We start from the raw sequence: 23,044 nt of genomic DNA on the forward strand, positions 1-23,044 counted from the left end.
ATCTATCTAGTGAAATTATTGTTCTCGTGTGCACATAGAGAGAAATCCATTGTAGATTTCAATAGTGGCGTCCTATTATTTGGCTCGCTCGCATAATTTGAAAGCGTCTTCTCGATTCATCTAGAAAACTTCGGTAAGTAAGCTCTTCCATTCCATGCTGTCTGCCGGTCACTGAGTTTGCGAGAAAGAAACAACTCTTTCTCTAAAGTAAAGCAAATAACGCTCCCGAGAGAAAGCAGCAAGACGCTGAACACGTTATGCACCCCAGTATCCAGCCTCTTTGTTGTTGGATTGGCATTGAGAGAGCTGCTGGTTGTTAGGTTATGATGATATTCTCATATCTAAGTTGTTTAGAAATAAAATTATTTAGTGGTTAAATTATTAGTTAATCACCTGTTTTTATAATTACTTTTATTTTCCATAGTAAAGGAAGATGTTGGCTTGATGTAATGCTTTTGATACCTATAAAAAAGTTTCATACGGGTGGATTTGAGGACCCTTTGATGCTTAAGTCACTATTTTTATACAAGAAAAGTGTAATAAATATGAAAAAGAACATTAAACTATAAAAAAAGGTTGTTTGTTATTGTTTTGGTATGACAACAATAATTATATCAGAAAATGGTATATGTATGTTGAAAATGAAAAATATTAACATCTTACTTGGGTGATTCATGATATATTTATAGCCCATGAATCTTGTCTTTTTATTTGAGTGTAGGGACTGGAGAGTAATTTTTCCTAATAACATTAATAAGGGATAATTATTCCTGATATGATCATTAATGAGAAATAAATATCCGTTACATATGTATTAATATGGTATTTCATTGGGAAGAATGATAATGTTTTGGGATATGATGTCCTGGTAACTATTGTCAGACCCGGACATTGCGGCGATCAATTAAAAATTTTCAATGGAAAAAAGAAAAGAAAAGATATATCTGACATCTTATTTCTTAAAGGAAAATGTATAGTTCAAGGAGTTACTACCTAATATTATGATCACTAGAAACCCTAACTAGTTGACAGAGATTCTATGATACATGTTATTTTTTTTATGCCTTTCTCTTTTGTTTACCTTTTTATTTACTCTTTTTAGACAAGAAGGAAAAAATGCATTACATAACAAGTTCGCATTTAACAGTAATGGTCCGCAGATTGAACATGTAACATAGAAAAACAATATGCAAAGAAAAAAAAAAACAACGCGCGAGGGGACCATAAATAAATCAATAAAGATCCCTAAATATTTTTGGAATTTTCTAATATAAAAAAGGGGTTCGTTTGGCCAGATATCAACACAAAAAGAGAATAAAATACATGGGAAAGGCACAAGGGTGTGTTTTTCCAAACACACCCTCAATAAGCACAGTCTAGGTTGGGCCTCAGGCCCAGGTCTGACCCACTCTTTTTTCTTTTTTCTTTTTACGTTGGGCTGGGTCTAGCCCAGCCGTATGGGCTGGGCTACACCCAGCCACCCGGCCCGGTTACTGGTCTGAACCAGTAACCGGTCCAGGTAGTAGGCATGTGTGAGCTAACTCACGTGTGTACAGCACAATGCGAACGTTATTGTAATTACCTTCGCACTGTTTCTGAGAAATTTTAAAAGAGCAAGACAGGGGAGAAAACAACGAAGACTTACCTGAGTGCAGACGAAGATGAAGATGGAGACGGAGGTAATGGTCTTAGCACTAGCATGAGAATGTCCTTCTTTTCCTCCTTTTTTCAGTCTCTCTTCCCTCTGCCTCTTGTGTTTTTCATTATGGGTTCTCTTTTCTCCCCCCTTTCTATAGAGCCAGACCTTGAGAGGGATCCTTATCTTTATTTTCCCATCTTGTATAGAGTGAATTGGCTCCGTTTTTGGGTAGGATGAGGACATCAACAGTCCTGCCATTGCTAGACTATTGGTGATGGCTCCTTTCATGTTTTATTGGTACATCTTGGGGTGAAAAAGGAGTAAAAAGTGGGATAACCTTGGCTGTGTTGATGGGTTTAATAGAGGCCTTCATGCCTTTGTTCTTTCCTCTCTTTTTTTTTTTTTTTGCAGATGGATCCTCTATTTCCAGAGAAAAAGATGAAGACACAAGACAAGTGTAACAACATCGTTTTGGGCTGAGGCAACCATTCTTCAATTTGGTCACTGAAGTTTTGACATTTTGCATTCAAGCCCCTAATCTTTAAATTTCAAATTTTAACCCCCTTAAAATTAAATTAAAAGCAAATAGGTCAAAATTGGGCTATAACAGTTGCCTCCTTTTTGCAATACTTATGGTGCAAAGGTATTGAAAAATTCATTTTATTTTGGCTTTTTATAGTACGTTTGTAAAGAAAATACATGTGAAAACCCTTCCTCTTCTTTTCTTTTGATTTTTTTTGAAAAAAAATGGTAAAGTTGTTCCAAACAACCTACTCGATGGAGAAGAATTGTGAAGATTTTTCGCAAGTGGTCTAATTATTTCAGGCAACTTGCCCGATTGGTGAAAAATACAGAGATTTGGTTTTTGAAATACACAAAGATTTTTTTAGAAATGGTCTCATTGTAATGGGTGACTTACCCAGATGTAAAATGAAAATGTGTAAAAATATAAAGATTTTTTGGAATGGTCTCATTGTAATAGGTGACTTGCCTAGGTGAAGATGAAAAGTCTTAAAAGGACGACATGATAGGGCTCAAAGGCGCACCGTCCAGGAGATGGGAGCTCGAAGGCGCGCTCAAAAGGAGGTAGGGTTAGAAAATACACTACTTTAGGGATGAGGGCTCAAAGACGCGTTCGAAAGGAGATAAGGTTAGAAAATACACTACACTAGAGATGAGGGCTCAAAGACACACTTGAAAGGAGGTAGGGTTAGCAAACGCATTACCTTAGAGATGGAAAATGAAAAGGTGTAAAAATAAAAAGTCAATAGATGGGGTAGGCAAAGGTATTTAATGTCATGGGGTGGCAAGGCAGATAAGAATTGTTTGATCCTTTTACTTCAATATTCTAGCTAATCCATGTGAAAGCATATTTCATTTCATTTTCATTCAAAATATAATCCAAGATACGGAATAGAATCTGGATTAATAAAGAGTTCATGAATTTCGGAATATATATATATATATATATATATATAAAAGGGAAGGAATTTTGATAAGAAGAGAATTTGGGACAAGAGATAAGGAAGGAACGGAGGAGAGAAAGGAAAGATTGTTTTATTAATTCAATGGTATCCTTCCATACAGAGTTTGTGAGCCTAAATAGGCCACCTAAAATAACAATAATTCGAAATAACAGGGATTCCCGAAGTGGAGCTGAAGACCAGGATTGCGATTAGCATTCCTACTTCCACCACTTTGATTATTTGACTAATTCAACTTGGCGATAAAAACAATGATAAAACCCAAAACAATAGCAGTCCACGAACTCAGCTGCTTCCACGTATTCAGCTCCTTGAGCCATGCAACACTTCCTCCACGTACTCTGCTACTTCTTATCAATCCATCCCCCTGTGAAGAACCTTGTCCTCAAGGTTAAATTGAGGATATGTCTTGGCGAAACGCCACAAATTCTCCCACGAAGCATCTTCTGGCAAGGCTCCCTTCCACTGAACTAAGACCTCTGTTTTGGGACGATATTTGCCCTTTTGGACCACCCTTCTATTCAAAATCAATTCAGGTTCTGGTAGTATGACGTCATCTGTAGACACAGGGGGAAGAGTTATCACGGTATCGTCAACAACCGGTCCCCATTTCTTTTTGAGCAAGCTAACGTGAAACACATCATGAATGTGTGCCGCTGCTGGTAGGTCTAGCTTGTAAGCCACAGCCCCCACGCGAGCTAAAATTCTGAATGGTCCAAAAAACCTGGGAGAAAGCTTCAAAGAACTCCTGAACGCTACAGACTTTTGACGGTAGGGTTGAAGCTTAAGAAACACATAATCTCAAACATCGTAGGTGACCTCCCGTCGATGTAGGTCAGCTCGAGACTTCATACGAGTCTGTGCTTCCAACAAATTTCTCCTGAGGTCGCGCATGATGACTTCCCTTGTTTGCAGTAAGTTATCCACTGCTTGGACCTTTGTTGTGCCTGGAATGTAAGAGGTCATGTTCGGAGGAGGAACCCATAAACTGCTTCAAAGGGAGACATTTTTGTTGCCGAATGAACTGCTGTGTTATACCCATATTCTGCCCAAGCAAGCCATTCCACCCAGCCTTTTGGTTGATCCGAAGAGAAGCAACGCAAGTATTGCTCAAGAGTTCGGTTGACCACCTCCGTTTGTCCGTCGGATTGTGGATGATAACTGGAGCTATAACACAGCTTTGTTCCCTGTAATTTGAACAAGGACTTCCAGAAAGTGCTAAGAAAAACTTTGTCACGATCACTCACAATGGAGAGAGGCATCCCATGAAGCTTCACCACGTTATTGAGGAACTTTTTTGCTACTGATACCGCCGTGTAGGGATGTTTTAAGGGAACAAAATCGGCATACTTTGAGAGACGATCTACCACCACCATGATCACATTATATCCTTGTGACCGCTGCAATCCTTCGACAAAATCCATGGATATATCTGTCCAGATTCGTTGAGGAATAGGAAGGGGTTGAAGCAAACCTGCTGGTCGGAGAGTCTCATGCTTGCAACGTTGGCACACCTCACAATCTCGGATAAAGCTTTTTACTGAGGTGCGGATACCAGGCCACACAAAACTGGCTGAGATTCTCGTGAGGGTCTTTAAATAACCAAAATGGCCACCTGATGGTGAAGAATGTCCATCGGCCAAGACAGCAGGTAACAGCGTGGAATTGGGACTTAAAAGAATTCGTCCATTTTGCATCCAAACTCCATCTCGTTGAACACAATTTAAGGGTTGATTAGTAAGCAAGGAATTATAATAAGGATGATTGAGTACCTCTTGCTGCAAGATTTCCCACCAATCGGCAATTGGCACAGTCAAGGCCTGAAATTGGAAGGCCGCCACGCGTGAGAGAGCATCAGCACCTTGGTTCTCCTTCCCTTGGCGATATTGAATGGTGTAATCAAAACCCATTATTTTTGGCAGCCACCGAGCTTGAGACGGCGTTGTGAGGCGTTGCTCTAATAAATATTTGAGGCTTCTGTGATCTGTCTTAATCACAAAGGGTCTGCCCAACAGGTAAGGTCGCCACTTCCTCACGGCTTTCACCACTGCCAACATCTCCTTGTCGTAAGTGGATAATAACTTTGATTTGCCCTTCAAAGCCTCACTGTAGTAGGCAATCGGTTGGTTGTCTTGAGACAAGATTGCCCCTAACCCGTCTCCGCAAGCATCACATTCAACGACGAATGGCTGGGAAAAATTGGGCAGTCGTAAAACTGGGGGGGAGACGAGAGCTTCCTTTAATTTTTCAAAAGCCAATTCACATTCTTCAGTCCAACAAAACCCATCTTTAGTGAGAAGTTTTGTTAAGGGGGCCGCGATTACACCAAATCCGCGTACAAATTTGCGATAATAACCGGCCAAACCCAGGAAGCCACGGACACCTTTAGGAGATGTTGGCACCGGCCAGTTCTGAACGGCGTGTATTTTCTCTGGGTCCACTGCCACACCCTCCGAAGAAATGAGGTGGCCCAAATACCCCACCGATAGCACCCCAAACTGGCATTTGGAGAGTTTGACAAATAGCTGGTGGTCAGCCAGAATTCCCAGCACCTGTTTAACATGCAGCAGATGATCCTCCCAAGACCTGTTATACACCAAAATATCGTCAAAAAAAACGAGGATAAATCTTCGCAAATGTGGCCTGAAGATATCATTCATGAGACTCTGAAAGGATGCTGGAGCGTTGGTCAACCCAAACGGCATTACCAAAAACTCATAGTGACCATCATGAGTGCGGAACGCCGTCTTCTGAATATCCTCCTGATGTACCCTGATCTGGTGGTAACCGGAGCGCAAGTCTAATTTTGAAAAATACTTCGCGCCATGTAGTTCATCCAAAAGCTCATCAATGACAGGTATGGGAAATTTATCTTTGACCGTAATCTCATTAAGTGCCCGATAATCAACGCAAAAGCGCCAAGACCCATCTGATTTTTTTATCAATAAGACGGGTGATGAAAACGGACTCCGGCTTGGGCGAATAATTCTGGACTGAAGGAATTCTTTGACCAATTTTTCGATCTCATTCTTTTGATAGTGGGGATACCTGTAAGGTCGGGTGTTAACTGGTGGTTGATTTGGTAGTAAAGGAATGCGATGGTCGTGGCTGCGCGTAGGTGGCAGGTTGGTGGGTTCATCAAATATGTGAGAATATTGTGATAGAATTTGCTCCAGGTCTGGTGGTAATGGAGTGTCTTGGCTGGACTGCACCTCCAAAACCATGTGAACAAAGAACCCCATACCAGATAAGTGCAACAATTCCTTCTCACTCAGCGGCGCCAACTCTGAACCTGTTATTCCGTGTAGAACGTGGGTTCTGCCTGATTGTTTGAAGGACATCTGAAGCTTCTTGTATTCAGTCTTGATTGGTCCCAAAGTTTCTAGCCATTGGACTCCTAGCACTACTTGACAGGCAGCCACGGGCAGAACAAAGAAATCAGCCCGAATCGTGATTCCTTGGAGAGATAATGAGAGTCCAAAACACCTCCCCGTACATTCAATTACTTCTTTATTCCCTACTGTCACTTTGAATGTCTTCCCCTTAACCACATGCAATCCTAACTTAATGACCACCGATTGATCAATAAAATTATGGGTGCTCCCCCCATCAATGAGCACAATTAATTCCTTGTGGCCAATCCTCCCTGTTACCCGAAAAGTTCGTGGGTGTGATGTACCCACTAATGCATGGAATGATATTTCGGGTAATGCTTCTTCGTCAGGCTCAATATCCATGTCCACCTCATCTTCATCCCCCTGCGACTGCACATCTACCATCATGAATAATTGGGGTCTGGAGCAACGATGCCCTTGAACATACTTTTCATCACAGTAAAAACATAAGCCCTTTTCCCGCCGTTCTCGTGCCTCCTGTCCAGTGAGTCTTCGTGCAGGTCCACCAGGGAAATGGGAAACCTGTGGTGGTCGCTGAGAAGGGGCAGGTCCTAGTAGTCCCATTGTGGAAGTTTGCTGTCTCACCTGGCCTGAGGTTGCCGTAGTTCTGAATGTGTTGTTCGTCCTCCTTTGGAACTGGTTGTGTTCCTCAATTAGATGAGCGACGCTAATGCATTCCGACAGTGTTTTTGGTTGCTTCACTCGCACATCCAAACGAATTTCATCCTTCAGCCCTGTAATAAAACAGCCCACCAAAAACGTCTCTGGGAGCTCATCGACCTTATGAGATAATTTCTCAAATGCCTCCTGATACGCATTGACAGTAGTGACTTGTTTAAGACGGGAAAGTGCCTCAGATGGATCGTCATAATCAGTTGGTCCAAAACGATGGAGCAGAGCTTGGACAAACTCATGCCAGCGTAGCTGCCCTTTGCCCTTGGTATACCAGCGATACCATTGGAGTGCTACACTTGTTAAGTGAAAAGAAGCCAATTGAACCTGTCGCGGAGCATCAACATTCTGAAATTCAAAGTACTGCTCTGCCTTAAAAATCCAACCTGTTGGGTCTTCACCCTCACCAGCATAGGTTGGAAAGTTCAGCTTAAGGTTGGAATGATTTCTGTCGAAAGTAGAAGTGTGTGAAGAAGATGACCTGTCATGAGAAGAACTTCCCCCAGCAAAAGGATTTACTTCCCTCTCACTGGAACGATGGGTCTGAGCAATTCTCATTGCTTGGAGTTCAGCCATGACTCCTTGAAGAGCGTCGTTGACCAGATTAAAATTCTGATTTAATTCATCAAAATTGGCGTCGTGTCGTCCGAGAGCTTCAGTGATCTCAGCACAAAACTCTGCATTAGTTTTACCACGCGTGTCCATGGGTTGAACCGCGCTCTGATACCACTGATAAGAAGAGAATTTAGGACAAGAGATAAGGAAGGAACGGAGGAGAGAAAGGAAAGATTGTTTTATTAATTCAATGGTATCCTTCCATACAGAGTTTGTGAGCCTAAATAGGCCACCCAAAATAACAATAATTCGAAATAACAGGGATTCCCGAAGTGGAGCTGAAGACCAGGATTGCGATTAGCATTCCTACTTCCACCACTTTGATTATTTGACTAATTCAACTTGGCGATAAAAACAATGATAAAACCCAAAACAATAGCAGTCCACGAACTCAGCTGCTTCCACGTATTCAGCTCCTTGAGCCATGCAACACTTCCTCCACGTACTCTGCTACTTATCAAATTTATATTGTTAACTATCATTTTCTTTTTGTGGGATGCTTTTTATGTTTTTTTAAAATCCAATTATATGCAATTTTTCTATTATTAGAGGCGAGTCCATTTAAAACCTTTTGAGCTAATAGGATATTTTTTATTTACATTTCTTTTAAATTCATTTATAAATGCTGTATTATTATTTTATTTCAATAGTGAAACTATAGGATATTTCGATTTACATTTCTTTTATATTTATTTATATATCCATTAAAAAGCATATCAAAATCTCTTGTATAAATTCAAAATCTGAAAAAAAAAAGAGAGAAAAGAATAACACTCATTCTACAATGTTTTTTCTAAATATTCATTAATCCCCTATTTGTAGAACCTATTAATCATAAATTACAGTAACAATATACATATAAACATAAATCTCTTTAACTAATTCTTCCATATCCGTTCTCTTTGATAAAATCTCCCATTTTAGAAAATTCATTGATTATTTGGATCTACCAGCTTGAATAGTCTAACCAAATTAGGTTTTTTTCAAGTCAAAATCTCTTTAACTAACTTCTCTCATATCCATTAGTCCTTGACAGAATCTCCACTATTGAGGATCATCAATTCTACATGCATTTAGAGATTATTATAATTTTTTTAATCTTTATTAATTAATTTGATATTTTTTTAAATCAAATAACAAGGAAGTTTCTCAAAAAAAGCATGTGCATTTCATAAGATTTATTGTGTTTTTCTGGGGAAGAGTACATAACTTTCACATGTTGTTTAATATGGAATTAATGAACATATTCTAATGGAAGAAATGTGTTCTTTAAATCATTGTAATAAAACCCAGCCGGTTTTAATTTAGTAATTTGTCAATCTAGTATTTAGCTAGGGCTAGGTTATATGTCAAACTGTATCAGAAGATAACTCGGTCAAATCTGATTAATTCAATAAGTTAACTTGTAATTTGGTTGATTTGATCAAAATTCAAGTCAGATTTGATTTGATTATTTAACGATTTTGTTTTTCAAAACAATATTATTTTAATTTTTTATTAATTTATTTTTAAATGGCACCATTTTAAAACAATTTGAATTAACTCATCTGACCATAATTTTTTTAGGTCGAGTCATGACCTAATCTGATCTTATATGCATGCTTTGTATGCATAGACCGATTATTAGGTCCCTGTATTACTAGTGACAATTTGTCATTCCGATCTCATGGTGCCGTTTTAATATGTGGAGGCGGAAGAATTCTGATCTTTAGCTTTTTCAATCCATGAATTGGATTTTTTTGTTATCTTTTTCTTTTTCCACAACAAACATGAATGGCCTCCACAGCACAAGGAATGGCCCTTCACCATCCTCAGGGCACAATTCTGTATGCAAAAAAGCAAAACTATATGCAGATCACCAAAGTACGTAATCCTTCATATGCTTTGGCTGTGAAGGACTAGCTGGGTTTGCATTCCTGCATTTATGCTTTCTGTGGATGGATATCTTTTCTGTTTTTGAATTTCGTATGTGTTCGGGCTAGCTTGCGCGCATCTCGACTAATCACATGGACCCTGAAGTTAATGACCATATAACCTTCCAGTGACCCTGAGGTTAGTGCGACTTTACGAGCACATATACTTTACCTATACGGGTAGGAGACCTGGAGATTCAAAGACCATTCGTCTCAGATTTATATACTTCCATATATGACAAGAAGTACGTTATGTAACTTATATTATATGAACCCTAATAAGCTGAACATAATTGTTTCTTCCTACCATGCTCCACTATTACAAAGCCACCATAGTACTTAGCTGCCTCGTCGCTAGTGATAACAGGCTGTTTCTCCAGACCACAATAATTCTGAGCTGCCTCATTCCTGGCAATAATAGGCTCCTTCACCATGGATCCACGGTATGGGATGGCTATAACAGGCTCCTTCACCATGGTTCCACGGTATGGAGCTACCTCATTACTAGTGATTTATGGCATCTGCACAGTGGAAATTTGAGGTCAATGGTAAATAAATATTTGCTGATGTTGGTATATATGATGTTGATGTACCTGAGTTAAGGGTAGTCTTCCAGGCCTTCTAGTAATGTAAGGCCGCTCACCATGGCTATCCTCGATCAGAGCAGAGCTTTGGATTCCTAGTGCCATAAGCGAAAATAACACTATATAATTGAAAGAACAATTAACACTGAAAAATTGTTTGCCTTGGTACCAAATACATACTATCCATCCACAAATTCAATTCAATCTTATCTCAACTACTAAAGCATTGCTTCAAACTTTAAAAAATACTGAATTTGATATTCTCCTTGTATATATATGTGCAATTTATTTACACACAATAAGAATTGATGCACCTCATATAAATGCTTTATATTATTATAGAATGTATAACATGTATATATCTGAATAGGAAATTAATGTAGGATTATTCCAATGTTGTAATCCCTACAGTTACTGCCGTGTTCTGTCATATATATATAAATAGGAAGGTTGGCTAAGGCACAACCCAAGACATTATATTATTCTCAACTTGGTATCAGAGCTCTAAAATAATTAAAACACTTTCCTCACAACCTCCTCTGCAATGGAACAACCGCCCATTACTTCTTCTTCTTCTACAGCACCGGCGGTGCAGACTTCTTCTCCTACAGCAGCTCCTCTGTCTTCCTCTGCTGCATCACCTCCTGTTTTCTCCTCTATCGTGGCTAGTGAACAAACTCTCTTCAACCCCTACAATACTTCCATCTTGCAGCCTGCGTCTGATGCAGCTTCTGTCTCTGCTGCCGCAAGCATAATCTCCCTATCTCACACTCATCAAGTCATCTCGCTCAAATTAACAAACACCAATTATCTATATTGGCGTATGCAGATGCTGCCGTATCTCCTAGGTCAAGGAGTTTTCGGCTTTGTTGATGGCTCCAACACATGTCCATCTCCACATGTTCTTGTCGGAGATGGTACCTCTCTTCAGGTAAATCCGCTCTTTCTTCACTGGAAACAACAAGACCAATTTATTCTGAGTGCTCTCCTTTCCTCCCTATCTATGGAAGTTCTGCATCTTGTTGTTGGCTGCCAAAGTTCTTGTTCTGCCTGGCACACTCTCGAGCAAGCTCTCGCTTCCACCTCAAACTCTCGTATTATGCAAGGCTCTCTTCAAGATCTTCGACAGGGTGATGAATCAGTAACTCAATTTATGCAAAAAGCTAAGGCCTTGTTTAATGAATTAGCCGCTGATGGTCAGCCGGTTTCGCTTGAGGATTTCAACTTATATATGTTTCGTGGTCTTCGGGGAGAGTTTAAATACTTAGTTACAAGCCTTATTACCAAGGTCGAACCTTTATCGTATGTGGATCTTCACAGTCATGCATCTCCTCACGCATGAATTTCTTCACAAATCTTTGGTTGCCATACATGCTCCTCTGCTACCCATACCCAACACCCCACCATCTGCCCTTGTTGCGTAACGCCAGACCTTTGGAAATTATGTTCGCAGCAGGGGCCGTTTCAATGGCGATTGGCGCCCCAACCAGTTCAGCAGCAGAGGCAACCGGTTTGGTGACAGACCAGATCATCGCAGCTTCCAAAGCTCCTCCTTCGGTGACAGTAGACAAGGTACTTGGTAGGGAAATTGGCAGCGCAGTAGGGGGCAGAATCCACGCTGCCAACTATGTCAAATTTTTTGCCATACCGCTGCCCACTGTCTTCAACTCCAACAGCGGGGTTATGGCCACTAGCCTACTGCTAATCTGGTGCAACGTAATCTCTCCTTAACTGGTTCTGCTGATTGGTTTCCAGATACCGGTGCCAATCAAAACATCACACCTGATCTTGCCACCTTGATTGCTTCAGAATCGTATCTTGGTAATAATAATTTTCATGTTGGTGATGGTAAGGGCCTTCCTATATCTCATCTCGGTCATACAAAAATATATACACCACATCATTCTTTCACCTTATCTAATGTTCTTCATGTTCCTGCAATCACGAAACCTCTGCTCTATGTTCAAAAATTTTATCTTGATAATAATGTTTATTTTAAATTTCACCCTCGTGTGTTTTATGTCAAGGATCTCAACACCAATGAAGTCCTTCTCTCAGGTCAGAGTAAAGATGGTCTCTATGCCCTGACCAAGTCTTCTGTCACATCAGTTCCTCGAGCCTATTAGTCTCCCTGCACTTCTACTTCTGCCGATTTATGGCATCGTCGACTAGGTCATCCTATTTCACGTATTTATCAATTGTTAGTCTCGAAAAATAAGATCATTTGTAACAAAAAAAAACATCTTAATTTTCAATGTCAAAGTTGTCCTTTAAGGAAATCATCGTATTTGTCTTTAGGACCTACAAGTCACAAAACTTCTGCTCCGCTTGAATTAATTTTTAGTGATGTATGGGGCCCTGCTCCCCTCTTCTCTTTATATGGCTATCGTTATTTTGTTATCTTTGTTGATGCTTATACCAAATATGTATGGTATTATCCTCTCGTTGCCAAGTCTGATGTTTACTCTGTTTTTCATCAATTTCAGACTCTCGTTGAACATCAATTTTCATTAAAAATAAAATCTGTTCAAATTGATTGGGGCGGTGAAAACCGCAAACTGTCCACCTTTTTTCAGACCGTTGGTATCCATCATCGTCTGATTTGTCCTCACACTTATGAACAAAATGGCATAATAGAGCGTCGTCATAGCCATATTGTGGAAACAGAACTTACTCTTCTAGGGCAATGTAAAGCACCTTTTCGGTTTTGGAATTATTCTTTTGAAACCTTTATTTATCTTATAAATCACATGCCTACTCTTGTTCTTTCCCATCGATCTTCGTTTGATTCTTTATTTCAACGGTCCCCTGATTATCATTTTTTGCGTACTTTTGGGTGTCTTTGTTTTCCTTTTCTACGTCCATATAATAATCATAAATTGATTTTTCATTCCTCTCCATGTGTGTTCTTTGGTTACAGTTCCTCACACCTTAGTTATCGATGTTTTGACATTGCATCTCACCGTATTTATATTTCCCGTCATGTCCGCTTCCATGAGCATGTGTTTCCATTTGATAATTATGAACAGATTGCAAAGGTCTCGAACACAACCCCCACCCAACCTGCCATTGTCACCCTCCCGAATCTACTCCACCACCCACCAATACCCACTCCAAACAGCCACCCAAACAACCATCAGAATTCAGCTCTGCCACTCCAAACAGCCACCCTACCATAACCTCCGCCCCTCCCCTGCCCATCATCCCATGCATGTTTATCTAACCATAATGATGCAGGTTCAGCTCTTCAATTGGTCTCATCCCCTCCGGGTCTTGAGGCAATCTCTAGTCCCTCTTTTGTTTTGCCCTCATTGGCCAGTGTTCCTACATATTCGGCCTCTACTTATAGCCCCTCCTCTGCTGACAGTCCTATGCTTGCGGCTGATTCTTCCTCATCCTCTCCAGCTGGACTGAAACTTATGGTTGATCTATCTTCTTATCAGCTGCCACAGATCTCCTCCCTGCCACCATCTTCCCCTGCGTCTCCACCAGAGATCAGCAGGCATCCTATGATTCTCAAACCACGACAGCCAAAGACTGCAAATCTGGTTGCTTCAGCTGCCGCCAATCCTGCCTCCACACGGGTACTGCATTCTCCCTCTTCTGAGCCTCTTGCATTTTCTGATGCTGGCCGGTATGCAGTTTGACATAATGCTATGTGTGATGAAATCGCAGCTTTGCGCTCTAATCGCACTTGGTCTTTGGTTCCCTTTTATCCTTCGATGAACATTGTTGGTAGTAGATGGGTCTATCGGATCAAACGTTGTGTTGATGGTAGTATTGAGCGCTATAAACTGCGCCTTGTTGCTAGAGGTTTTACCCAGGAAGGCATTGATTATTCTGAAACCTTCAGTCTAGTTATTAAGCAGGCCACCGTCTGATTGGTTTTCTCTATTGCGGTTTCGCGAAATTGGAAGATTCATCAACTTGATATTCATAATGTCTTCCTCAATGGCGTTCTTACTGAAGAGGTCTACATGAAACAGCCTCCAGGTTTTGTTGACTCTTGTCTTCCATCTCATGTGTGCAGATTGCACAAATCATTGTATGGTTTAAAACAGGCACCAAGAGCATGGTACACTCATCTGAGTGATTTTTTGCTCTCCATTGGTTTCCGAGCTTCCAAGGTTGACACATCCCTGTTTATATTATCTGATGGATCAAATATCTTTTATCTTATGGTGTATGTTGATGATATTTTGCTTACGGGTAGCAACTCTGCCATGCTTCACCACCTAATACAGTTACTGAGCTCTGAATTCAAGCTTCGTGACCTAGGCGTCGTTCACTACTTTCTGGGTATTGAAGTTCAGTCTACAAGTATGGGTTTAATGCTGCATCAACATAAATATATTCTTGACATCCTCACTCGAGCTGGTATGAATTCCTACAAACCCGTTGATACTCCAGTCTCTCCTTCGAAAGTTACTATATTGCCGGATAATTCATTATCTGATCCTACACGGTTTCATCAAATCATGGGTGCTCTTCAATATCTTACCTTCACCCGTCCAGATATATGTTTTGCTGTTAACGGAATCTGTCAGTTTATGCATGCACCTACAAATTCTCATTGGGCCGCTGTTAAGCATATTCTATGCTATCTTAAAGGTACGGCATCTTATGGTTTCCATATCACTCGAGGCTCCTCTTTTGCTCTACATGGATTTACAAATGCAGATTGGGCTGGTAGTATTGATGATCGCAAGTCTATGGGTGGCTACCTTGTCTTTTTTGGTCAGACGCCGATTTCTTAGAAATCCGGCAAGCAACGCACAGTTGCTCGCTCCGCTACTGAGGCTGAGTATAAAGCCCTAGCTGATGGTACTGCTGAAGTCATTTGGCTTTAATACTTGTTAACAGATCTGCAGGTTCCCTCAGTTTCTGCTCCTACCATTTGGTGTGATAACCTTGGCGCGACCTATCTCTCAGCAAATCCTATCTTCCATGCCCGTACTAGGCATGTTGAAGTGGATTATCACTTTTTTCGCGACCGCGTTGCCAAGAAAGAGATTCAGATTCATTTTATTTCTTCTCGGGATCAATTTGCAGATGTCTTCACTAAACCGCTTCCTGTTGCATCCTTTATTGCTTTTCGGTTCAAGCTTCGGGTCGATCTTCCACCCTCATCTTGAGAGGGCATATTATAGAATGTATAACATGTATATATCTGAATAGAAAATTAATGTAAGATTATTCCAATGTTGTAATCCCTACAGTTACTGCCGTGTTATGCCACATATATATAAATAGAAAGGTAGGCTAAGGCACAACCCAAGATATTCTATTATTCTCAACTTATATAAAAGGCTATAGGTCGTTCATGTTAGCAACAAGGATTGATGACAGTTAACTAACACTATCATTATAATATATTTAACTCAGCAATATATTTTCAGTTTGAAGAGTTGAATTCTACATTCAATGATAGGACAATAAAACTTCTTGTACTTAGCTTTGCTTTAGAACCTAAGGACAACTTTAAATCATTAAAAATTAATATTATTTGCAAGCTTGTTGATAATTTTTATTCTGAAGATTTCAATAAATAAAAGATGCATTATTTAAGATCTTAGCTAGAGCATTATCATATTGATGTGATATCATGAGAGCTTTTAGAACATGTCTACCATTTTCAAATTATGTCGAGGATTAATCGAAACAAATAAGTCGCAACACAATAATTTGATTAACAAGTTAAATCGTCTTATTTTGATTATATATGTTTTCACTGCCACCAAAGAGTGAAAATCTTTAGCTATGAAGCATGTTAAAAATATGTTTCACAATAAAATGAAATAGGAGTTCTTAACATATTTTATGATAATTTACATTGAACGAGAGTTTGCTGAAGATATTGATTTAGATTTGATTATAGATGAATTTTATTTTACAAAATATCGAAGGGTGTAATTTCAATAAAGAATTTATTTTTACTTTCACTTTAATTTTATGAACTTTTAAATTTATTTTTTAATATTTTAAATAATAGATTTAGATTAAGATTTTATTATTAAGCCTACGGCGAAAAACATTTATGGCTCCGCACTTTTATATATATATATATATATATATATATATATATATATATATATATATATATAGAGTGAGAGAGAGAGAGAAAGGCAGCTCGTAACTAGCTTCATACTTTCTGGACCCATCACAATCAATAGAGGCTTTCAAAAGATATAAGCATCCAAAGTGGAGAACCCCGTATCTTTTGAAACCCTCTGTTGATTGTGATGGGTCTAGAAAGCATGAAGCTAGTTACGAGCTACCTCTCTCTCTCTCTCTCTATATATATATATAGAGAGAGAGATGTACACATGGTTACCTTTGGAAGGCATTATTGACACTTCACCTTTCCATTCCATTATTATAGTACAAACAGACGTGGCTTTCCCTTTTGTTAAGAACAAAAGGAAATTGGGTTCTGATCATTTTTATATTATGGGACAGGATATATTGTATATATGCCTCAGTTTCCTCGAAACTTTCCAAGAGAGATCATTTTCTTGGAGGGGTACTCTGATCGCGACTTGTATATCTCATTTATATGCAGAACAGAGAAGGAAAACTCTCTGGGATAGGACCCATTTTTTTTCATGCCATCAAAACCTCACTGAAATCCGATGCTTCAATCTTTATGTTTCCGAAGCAATAATATTCTTGTTTATCTGTAGACAAGTGCAGTCATGAGATGCTGAGGAGGTAGGATAATATTCCTTCTAGGCTAAGATGAAACATGGAGAAAGTAAAAGAACATCTCATTACATTTAATAATAGAGGTTCACATGTAGATAAAGTTGATGAAAAGAATCCTCATCCTGTTAAGATGCGTTCCGTGGACTGGAAAAGAGCAAGAAAAGGTATATACCCAGAGCATTTCCCTCTTTCCTTCCTTTGTTTTTTAAAGGCATGTAAAGCATCGAAGGGATGCCTACGAATCTCATTATCACAGGAGAAAAAGAACTTTCTTGACGAAGAACTCTTGACCATGTATTCAAGCAACTCTCAACAAATTAAATAATTTCAAAGGTTAAAAATCAAGTTTAATAGCACTCTGATTTAGAGGTAATTTTATTTCTTAAAGACTTAATTCTAGATATAACATTATATCTAAGAATCCTAAGTATATAAATGACATCATGAATCCAGTTAATCTTCGATAAGTTACGAATCCAATTAATTTTTTATAAGTTATTGTATAATCTTTTTTCCTGCAAAAAAAATGTTGTTTTTTCACAAATAAAAAAAAAAAACTTATGTTTATTCTTCAACTTGTTATTCAAAATTTGCAGCTAAAAAAGACATGATATAATTTGTCATTAAATCATTTTGTTTGCCATTTCATTATTTAATATGCATGATTTAATCCAACATTCTCGCACCAAAAAAAAAGTCTATCATTGCCTTAGACTAATAATCTTGATCGAGTTATAAATTATGTTATATGCATCGAAATTATAAATTCTGAAATTGGTTTAACACTAACAATTTAGTCTATGCTCTTATGGCTGACTAAATTAAATTCATATAGCGATGGCCCTCGCTCCAACGACCAACTCATAAGTTATATATTCGAATAATTCTCGTTCTGGAGACCAGCTTGTCCATGTATGTATATTTACAGCCCTTGCACCTGCAGTCGGCTTATTATAATAATAGCCCCCGCTCCTATGACTAGCTTATCATAACAATAGCCCTTGCTCTTATGGTCCGCTTATCATAGATTATATATAAAAAAATAGCCCCATTCATGCGACCAGCTTATATCATATATTATATAAAAATAACCCCCGTTTATGCGACCGACTTATATCTTACCAAACTATTTATTTGTTTATTTGCCTTTTCATTTATAAGATCCATTTGATAACAAAATTAATTCTAAAATAATAATTAACATCAAAGTGAAAAGATGAGATGAAGAAGACCTATCTGCTTCTCCATTAGGTAGGTGTTCATCACCTCATCTTCCCTATAGGTTTAAATTCGCTCATTTGCGGTTCCACTTTCGAAGCCTCGCTTGTATCAATAAGATACATTTCATTCATTCAGTAGGTTTAACTTCTTTTTATTAAATAATATTCCTTGTCTTCTATCTTTAAACTTCAACATCAAATTTTTACATGTTCATCGAACACACGCATGTAAATCAAAATCTTATTCTTCACAAGCATGCATCTCAAGCACTCGTTTATACTTTTACACCTAAAGAGTGAAATCACAATTTACCTATTCGGTACATACACATACGTATACACACAACCATTCATATTAATATTTTTCCACCCATATGAATCGTCATCCTTCTCTATTTATCCAATTTCAACTCATTGTATTTATAAACCCTTCTTATGAATATACTAACAATTCTTCGATTCCTACTAACAAGTTCCACATGTTATCTATTCCCTTTGCACGTGAACTCATTCAATTCATGCAATTATCCAATCAATTAACTAAACCTCCCTTAAAGTTCTTAGTCAAAGAACATTGGAACTTAACTTCAATTAAATACAATAATTAGATTCATTTCAAAGGACCATTAACACACCATCACAAACCAAATACACACAAGTCAATAATTTGGTTTTCGACCCTTTCCTATTTTCCCTTAATGTGGTTGGTTATTAATGCTCGCAAAACACCAAATTTTCTTTGTCAAGTATGCATCATTTAAAGTACTTCCTATTCTTTTCCAAGAACATCACACTATCACAATTTGTCATTTTCCTAATTTTCTCATCTAAGAACCGTAGTTTAAAATTTAGGAATTTAGCATAAATTTCATTAATCCTTACTTAGACTTGTACAAACAAGTTTATAACATCTTATGTGACAATAATATGAACTTTAAATGCTAACTAGTCAAAGTTTTCAGCTCCTCGTTTATTTCTTTCCTCTTTTACATGAGCTTTCTCTCTTTATTCCTTTTCTCTCACTTAATTTTTCTCTTAAATCTTGTGTTGATTGTGTTTAAACCCTTACTCCCTCACTATCTTGCCTAAATTTTTGGTTTCTCTCAAGGTGTTTTAATGATAGATGCTCTCATAATTTTTATTTTACTTTCTTCCTTCTTCTTTTTTATTTTTGGCTAGCAGTTATAGGAGAAGAAGAAGCTAAATTTCCAGTTTCTCTAGCTTATTTATGAAATTGTCATTAATGAACCTATATGTTATTTTCTATCTAACTATTTTCATTCTTGTATAACCTTTCCGAACTCCGATTTCCCAACAATTTTAACCAAGATTGAGCAGTGTCAAAAGATTCCTTATAAAATTTCATCTCAATCAGGTAGTTGGATTGAGAATTATGCTGGTAGAGTAAAACTAATCAATAGGTGATTTTACACTAGAAAACCAAGTTTTCTTGTTTCATCCTTCCATAGAATTTATTAATTATTCCACTAAATACTCATGACCATTTTCTTATTCCAATATATTTATTTTTCTTTTTCACCATTTAGTTTGTTTACGGGCTTATTACCGTTTCATAGTACCATTATTGATTTTTCAACCGAGGTTTATACCAATACTTTTTTCATGTCATTCTTCTTTCTTTTTTCTTACCTATTTATCACGTATGTAAACTCATTTTAATTTTATTTACTCATTTACTATTTATTTTATTTTTAAATTTTTATGGGTTAATAATTTTGTCACATTAATACTCATTTAGACTAGTTAAAACATCTTCAACTTCTTAAAATTTTACCCCGAATTTTACACAAACTATTAAAAGATTTCATTCCCGTTCATAGGAATTTTCCCTTTGAATTTATTATTTTTTAGTGAAAGTACTTTATTTAACCTAGGTTGACAAAATTTCAAGCCGGGATTTACAATATTTATTTTACTGATGGAATAAACCAATGGTAAATTCATCACTGATTATATGCATATTTTCAAATGAAATAATTCGTTGAAGAATTACATTTATATATATGTTACCGACAAAATAAACTAATAGTAATTTTGTCGGTATTATATGTGGTCATGAAACCATGAATCTCCTTGATCTGGTTCTTTAAACTAGATTTTGATGGCCTTAAGAAATGCTAAGACGTCACATATTGGAGATAAGCATCCTAGATACCCTTTGTGATGTATGGAGGTTTGAAATTTTTCCACATGGCCACGTTTTCCCAGCATGGAAAACCTTTATCTTTTGCATATTTCTTTTCTTTTTTCTTTAGGTATCGTACCAGAAATCACACAACCTGATTCATACAAAAAATTGAATAAGATAAAAAAAATACAAAATTTTAATATTTTTTAAAATAATATCACAATTTGAATTCAATTTTACATAATGGCGATGTGAATCTCCCACTCTCCTGGTCACACCATTGTCAATCTCCTCCCAGTAAAAATTTTCCTTAAACGTCAATTTCATAAAATAATTAGTTTATTAAAATTAAAAACTAATTGAATTAAATTTTAAAAAAATAAATTGCTTATGTATGTACTAACATTCAACTTTCAAAAACAAGCATCAATCATAGGAACCTGACTCCATTGAAACAAAAAGCACTTCCATCAACAATTTCATTGTCAATGTTATCATATAAGCAACCTCAATATTTGTAAATTTCAATTTTTTCATTAAAAATAATTATTCAAACTTTATCCATTGTTGTTTATTTTTTTACAAACTTACATGTTGTGGTTGGGCATCCACTGAGCAATATAGTTCTCGTTGTAAACATTTCACCTAGGAGAGACACCCACTCTATAAGTGGCACTTGCACCCGACAAGCCTGCGTCGAGAGAGAGTGTTTGAGGCGTAACATCATGGTCGGCACCTAGTAGCATTGCCTACTTATGCTCATTAAAAACGTTGTCAAAAGAACCAGCAACGCTCTTTTCCATCCTTGTCTCTACTAATCTTCTCTTCTTCATTTAAATAAATTTGATAAAAAAAATATTAATAATATTATCACAATATCCTATTTAAAAAATAAAATGGTAGTACCTCTTATATACGGGAGCCTATTTAAAATTTTAAAACGAGAAAATACGCAGCAATAACTCATTCAAGTTGGACCAAATTCATGCATTAGAAGTCATAAATCTTGTAACTCATGATTATGCATCACATGATACTATCTCAAAAGCCACATTCCCATCGTCCGTTCGGTTAATAATTAAAAAATAAAAAAGAAACACATAAATTCTTGCATGAACACCCATACCCTAATAATATTTGCTTGAGGTTTGTAATTCACACTTACCACTTGATTAAAACTTCTCAGCTAAAAAAAAAGGAAATTTTTTATTATCTTACATCCGAAGACTGACTCCATTATTTGGTTTTCAACATGAAATCGAGCAAATGACCAAACTATCACATTTCTCCTAAATCACTCAATGTCTAAGCTCATATTGCTAATTAAAAAAAAATCTCAAATAAAAAAAAAACTCAAATAAAAAAAACAAAAGTAATATAGCATACCATCAGCATATCACGTGGCGGGCGGGATCCACCTGAAATCTTCTCCAACGAACCTGATGGATGAAATATTTGCAGATTCGATTCTACTATAAATAATACAATGCAAATCAATTTTCCTTCTTTATTATTTCATAAACAAAAAATATGCAAAAAAAAAAAAAAATTATCAAACTAATCAATCAGATCATAAAGAGCAATTAAAATTAACAGTAATCAAAACTAATTAATTTGATTTGAAATATTTTCTTCTCGATTTTCTCAGTTGCCAGTCAGTGAAGGAAAAAAAAGTGAGTACTGGTGACTTAGACGGTGACGTGAAGAAATAAAAGAGAAATAGATTGATTGGGCTGCCAAACAGTGAAGAAATAATATTTTCTTTGTCATTGTTATGGGGCATGTCTTGTTGATCAAAAGGAAGGAATTTTGAGTTGGAGGAGAAGGAGAGAGGAGGATGAAGGGAGAGGAGATGAGAGGAAGAGAGAAGGAGGGTTATGGAATTAGAGATTTTGGTTTATTATTGATTAGATTTATCCGGAATTATCGATGATATTTCTGTCAGTAAAAATAACACATCATTTATTACCAACAAAATTACTAACAGTAAGTAGAATATTTAATAGTTTTTATGGTCTGTTGATAATTTCATTGATAATTAACACTGAAAATTTTTAGAACCCCCCAAAGTTTTCCAAACCCCAAAAAAAAAATTCTTTGATGACATTTTATTCTATCAGTAATTCAAATGTTCAGTGGCAAAGTCTTGCAATTTTTTTCTAACTCTCTAGAACTCTATAAGAGATGAAATTAGTCGGTAATTTTATTGGTATTGCTGTTTTGTCAGTATTTCTATCAATATAAAAAAAAGTTTCTATCTCCCCAATATTTTTGTATTCCCTATGTATCTAATTTGCAAATATAATAAAATCAAAATAATAAACGTTCCAATTGTATTAACAATAATTCATTGTAAAGCAACAATATATGGAAACATTATATTAATGTCAATTTCATTACACATCGATGTTTTACTTATAAAACCAGTTTGAAATCCTTTTAATTAGAATTCTCTTCATCTTCTTCAATTTCATCATCATCATCATGTCTATCGTCATCTTCTTCATGAATTGAACCTCATCAATCTCACCATCTTTATCTTTATCGACTTCTATATGTCCACTGGTTATCAATATATCTTTTAACTTTTTAGCATCAACATCAACAAAAGTTTTCTTAGTGACATGAAAATTTGAATTTTCTTCTAAGTCGATAGACGGAGCAACTT

Source organism: Populus trichocarpa, chromosome 8 (assembly GCF_000002775.5).
Source record: "Populus trichocarpa isolate Nisqually-1 chromosome 8, P.trichocarpa_v4.1, whole genome shotgun sequence".
Classification (NCBI taxonomy): Eukaryota; Viridiplantae; Streptophyta; class Magnoliopsida; order Malpighiales; family Salicaceae; genus Populus; species Populus trichocarpa.